Source organism: Mustela nivalis (assembly GCF_964662115.1).
Source record: "Mustela nivalis genome assembly, chromosome: 8".
NCBI lineage: Eukaryota > Metazoa > Chordata > Mammalia > Carnivora > Mustelidae > Mustela > Mustela nivalis.
Genome location: NC_139027.1, coordinates 39,012,555 through 39,018,554, shown reverse-complemented (window position 1 = coordinate 39,018,554; position 6,000 = coordinate 39,012,555).

The following is a 6,000-nucleotide window of genomic DNA, read 5'->3' as shown; positions in this document are numbered from 1 at the left end:
AGGTTTATAGTCACAAGTTCCTGGGATTAGGGTGTGCACAAATTTGGGAGGCTTTTATCTAGGGTAACATAGTACTGTAAGGGCCTACTTTGCCAGAGCGAGCCATTTTGTTGTTTATGCAGTAAACTTAGATTGACCCTGTCCCCTCAGAGGAACTTACTTAGAAACAAGTCTGGGAAACCATTAAAATATGACTGACCAGTCCCTGATAACAGAGCCCATATACCAGGACATGTCAGGTCAGGGGGAGGTAACAGAGCCCAGAATACAAGGATGAGTCAAGCCAGGTGGAGACATCCAATCAGGAAAACACCTCCCTAACCACCCAAGAATGTGGGTCCTGCCTTTTGGGCGCCAATTCTGACCAGGGTGATAGGCTAGTTCAAATAGCTACATGGGGTAAATTGTAATTCAATTGGCCACCTGTGTGTGGCCAGGCTCAACCACATGACCTTTACTCTAAAAAAAAAAAAAAAAAAAGTTAGTCTGTGAGGCTGGGAGGGGTTGCCTCTTTGCAAGAGACGGCCCTGACTGGTCAGTTTGATTTTCGATGCTTGGCGCGAAATAAAGCTTTGCTTGACCTTTGCTTGGTATCAGTCTTGCTCCTTTAACCATGGACCCAACAGTACCTATCGTGGATTCTGTGCAGTTCTGCCCAGAACCCCTGGAGGACCAAGGTGCTTATTGCCTCAGCTACTGTTTCATGCTAATGGCTTATAGTTGAGTCTCTCTCTAGAAATTATCCCTGACTGAAAAGAGTCACCTCACCCAGGATTATGTCCCCTCTTCAGGAATAGCCCATATCTAATAACTGGTCCACACAAAAATACAAAGTCCTGCCCCCTTACCTTGAGGCCACTCTAGCTTCCAAAATCCCCAATGGTTTTAGCTGAGGCCTCTTTTGCAATTGAATAGTGGCTCAACTTCTTCCTCTGCTGAATGCTACTTTTCTCCTTCTTTACGTTTTTCCCAAGCACACTCCCCAATAACCCCTTATACAGATTTCTGTCTCAGAACCTGTTTCCTAGGGAATCAAGATATATCATTACCAGTTTGCACTGTTGCTAGCAGAATATGAGAATTCTAGGCTTTCATATCCTTGCCAACACATCATATTATCAGGTTTATTAACTTACGCAAACCCAAAGATGTAAAATGGTCTTACATTGTTTTATTTTGTGCTCTACTTATTAATAGTGAGGTTGAACATCTTTCAGCCTTTTATTGGCTACTCCAATTTCTCCTTTGGTCAATCAACTGGATACATTACATTTTTTTCTTTCTTTCTTTCACTTTAAGTTTTCTAAATATGGTTGTTGCATAATTTTTTTCCCAAACGCTGCTTCTATACAAAGTAGCATATGTTCTTTGCAAAAAATATAAAACACACATCCACCCGGCATAGAAAGAGATAAATAAAAGTTACCTATAATCCCATCCCCCAATGATAACTATTAAGTAATATTTTGGCTACATCATTTTCTTATGTATGTTTATCAGTGCAATATCTTCTTTCTCATTCGGGTCTTCCTAATTTATGTACTTTCTGTGCCTTCTAAAGATTAGTTGAGCTGGGGCGCCTGGGTGGCTCAGTTGGTTAAGTGTCTGCATTTGGCTCAGGTCATGATCCCAAGGCCCTGGGATGGAGTCCCATATCAGAGTCCCTGCTCTGCAGGTAGCTTGCTTCTCCCTCTGCCTCTGCCTTTCTCTCTCACTGTCTTTCATGAATAAATAAATAAAATCTTTACAAAAATTAGTTGGGCTGGTGGTTTACTTGCATTTTAATCAGAGTTAATTTGGAGTTTTATTTTTCATACTAAGTTATCACTTTCCTTTTAAAAAAAAAATTATTCATTTATTGGACAGAGCGAGAGAGAGAGAGAGAGAGAGAGAGAGAGAGACTGCACACAAGCAGAGGGAGAAGCAGGCAGAGGGACAGGGAGAAGCAGGCTCCCTGCTGAGCAGAGAGCCTGACTCGGGCTTGACTGTAGGACCCTGGGATCATGACCTGAGCCAAAGGCAGAGGCCTAAAGCCACCCAGGTGCCCCAGTTATCACTTTCTCATACTATACTTGTATTGTTAAATTTATTACTGTATCTTCTCAGTCTTCTTTTCATTTTTCTTTTCTCTTTTTTGGTCAATGTGAGCTTTTAAAACAATATTTATATTTGTTTTTGGCTCTATCCCAAAGATTTTTAAATATTTTGTCTAGGATTTTCATTGTTAAAAATATTCCGTTATTATTTCTGGACTTTCTCCCTGAAGAGAATTCTTTTGAAGGTAATTTTTACCATTTCCTCATATAAACTGCTACTCTCAAATTACTAATTATTTTAAAATCACATAGAATTCTCTGTAAAATTTAACCTTATTTAAGGTTTTTGTGTTGCTTTTATAAAAGATTAATGGACTTGAGCTTTTGGCCAACATGGAGCAATGGCAAATCGATTTATCCTCCTACCTGAAACAACAACAGAATCAGACAAAATATTTGAAACAATAGTTTTCAACACTGTACCATGGGCAGTGATCCCTGAGAGATAAGAAATAAATGATATAGGCACTATAATTGCTAGGGACTTGAGTCTAGGATATATAAATACTCTCAAAACCATTAAAGTTTTAAAAAATCCGAAAATCTGAGGAGTGCCTGGATGGCTCAGTTAGATCAAGTCTCATGTTGGGCTCCCTGCTCAGCAGGGACTCTGCTTCTCTCTCTCCCTCTTCTCTTCCCACTTGTAAGTAAATACATAATCAAATAAATAAAATAAATAAATACATAATCTTATATAAAATACATAAATACATAATCTCTCAAATAAATACATAATCTTAAAAAAAAAATCTGACAATCTGACATAGAAATGGGCCAAAGAAGATACTTCACCACCAAAGATCCAAAGATGGCAAATAAGCATATGAAAAGATGCTCAAAATCATTGGTCATTAAAGAAATGCAAACTAAAAACCACAGTAAGACACTTCTATACCCCAATAGAATGTTTTAAATTTAGAAAAGTGTTCACACCAAGTGTTGGTAAGGGTGTGGAGGAAAGATGTGGAGCTAGGAATGAAAAATGGTACAACCACTTTTTCAGTTTGGCACTTTCTTAAAATTTAAATATATACTTACTATATAACCCATCCGTTTTATTTCTAGGTATTTACCCTAGAGAAATTAAACTATACCTCCATACAATAACTTGCACACAAATATAACAGCTTTATTTGTTAATATTGTCAAACTAGAAATGACCCAAATGTCCATCAATGGGTGGATGGATAAACACATTGTGGTATATCCATATAATGGAACACTACTAAGCAATAAAAATGGATGAACTATTCATATATGCTATAACATGGATTAATCTCAAAATAATTATGCAAAGAGGCCAGACAAAAGAGTACATACTATATAAGTCCATCTACATAAAGCTCTAGAATAGCAAAGTAATTTATAATAGCAAAAAGTAGATCATGTAGATGGACAGAAGGTAGGGCAGTGTAAGAGAGAGAGATTATCAAGGGGTACAAGAACCTTTTGGGGGTGATGACTGCACTCACTGTGTGCATTGTGATGATGGTTTCATGGCTACTATCAAAAAGATAAGAAATAACAAGTGTTGGGAAGGATGTGGAGAATAAGGGACTCTTATACACTGTTCGTGGGAATGTAAATTGGTGCAGTCACTGTAGAAAACAGTATGCAGATTCCTCAAAAAATTAAAAATAGAAATATTATACAATCCATTAATTCCTTTACTGGGTATTTATCCAAAGAAAATTAAAAAAAATTCAAAAAGATAAATGCACCCATATGTTTATTGCCACATTCTTTACAACAGTCAAGATACAAAAGCAACCCAAGTGTCCATTGATAGATGAATGGATAAAGATGTGTAATATACATACACTGGAGTATTACTCAGCCAAAAAAAAAAAAAAAAAGAATGAGATCTTACCATTTGTGACAACATGAATAGACCTAGAAGGTATTATACTAAGTTAAATAAGTCAGAGAAAGCCAAATTCCATAAGAATTCACTTTATGTGGAATCTAAAAAACAGAAATGAACAAACAAACACAAACTCTTAAATGCAGAGAACAAACTGGTGTTTGCCAGAAGAGAAGTAGGTGGAGGGGGGAGAGGATGAGATAGATAAAGAGGGTAAGAGGTACAAACTTCCAGTTATAAAATAAATATGTCACAGAGATGAAAAGTACAGCCAAGGGAATATAGTTAATAATATTGCAATAATGTGTAGTGACAGATGGCAACTATACTTATCATGGTGAGCACTGAAAAAGATATAGAATTGTTGAATCAACACTTTGTACACCTGAAACTAATGTGACATTGTATGTTAATTATACTTCAATTTTAAAAGACCAGAAATCAATTGAAATGACAATGAAACACATGATACATTCTGACTGGGTGTAACATTCATGTAAAATTAAGTGTGCTTGTTTACAATTCTTTTTTTTTAAAGATTTTATTCACTTATTTGAGAGAAAGAGACAGAGATAGCAAGAGAGTGCAAGCCAGAAGGAGAGGGAGAAGCAGGTTCCACACTGAGCAGGGAGCCCAATGAGTGCCTGGATCCCAGGAACATGGAATCATGACCTGAAGTGAGGGCAGACACTTAACCCACTGAGCCACTCAGGCACCTCTCCTTGTTTGCAATTCTATGTATGTATTTAAAAGAATCATGTTTTTCAGATGCTGAGCAAGAACAACCCAGGTAAGCCACTCTTGGATTTTTAAACCTCAGAAACTATGTGAGATAACTAATATTTGTTGTTTTAAGGTGCTAAGTTTGGGGATAATTTGCTATGCAGCAATAGAAAACCAATATAACAACTCTATCATGACATTTATTATCAACTAATTCTGGGTTCAACGGGTTGGATTTTGGAGAGAGGAAGACCAGCCCAAGAAACTGTTAAAGAGTTTTCATTCTTGGGAGTTGTTGGATCAATGTTTTATCACTTCTTCTATTCTATGTTGAGTCATGGATTCTAGGCACTCCATTAATTAATTTTTATTTTTAGGCACTCCATTAAGTCTAAAGAAAGAACTGGGGCTCAGATCATAGCAAGAACATGGGTTGTCTGAGAGACAGCTTTTTTCTCCTTTTTTTGTGTGTATAGGGCAATGTGTTAAGAAATTAAAGAACGTCACTGTCTTGAACCCTCGTTATCAGATATTTAAAATGTAATTTGCCAAATTGCTAATTATACATTAGTCTAAAAATTAAAAATTTCATTTAGAGCAAATGAAATTTATAGAATTATGGTTAACATTAATTAATATAGGAGAAGACACCTAAAAAGCTTTTTTTAGAAGATTTTGTTTTTTAAGTAATCTCTATATCGAATGTGGGGCCCAAACTTACAGCCCTGAGATCAGAGTTGCATGCTCTACCAACTGAGCCAGCCAGCTGCCCCTAACTTTTCGTAATAGTAATAGTCAGTACTCTGAAATATTACAATTTTTGTATTACAAACAGAATATTAATTCAGTACTACTGTACTACTTAAACACTTGTGCTAAGTTGGGAGAGGTGCAAGAAAGAGAAAATTAAAGAGAAACCTACAATTTAGTCATGGAACGTGATAAAACCAGCTATTTTTCTCTGAAAGGGAGACTGTCACTAAACTTAACATGAAGCAAACTACTGAACATACACACACACACACACACACACACATACACACACACACATTTGCCAGGGGAAACTGGCAAAAGTTGTTAAATTGGTAACTTAGGTCAGAAAATAAAAATTGCCAAATTGGCTAATTGGCTCCCTGCCTGAGATGGCCATGGGAGAGGGTAAAATTAAGATGGATTTTCCTAATTGGCTTAGTACTATCTTCTGTTTGGTGGAAAATAGACAAGCAATTTTGGCTGCTGACTATAAATGTGTTCTGCGTATTTTATATGGAGAAATAGACGGAGAACAAAGTTAGAGAGATTGGAAAATTATGTGAG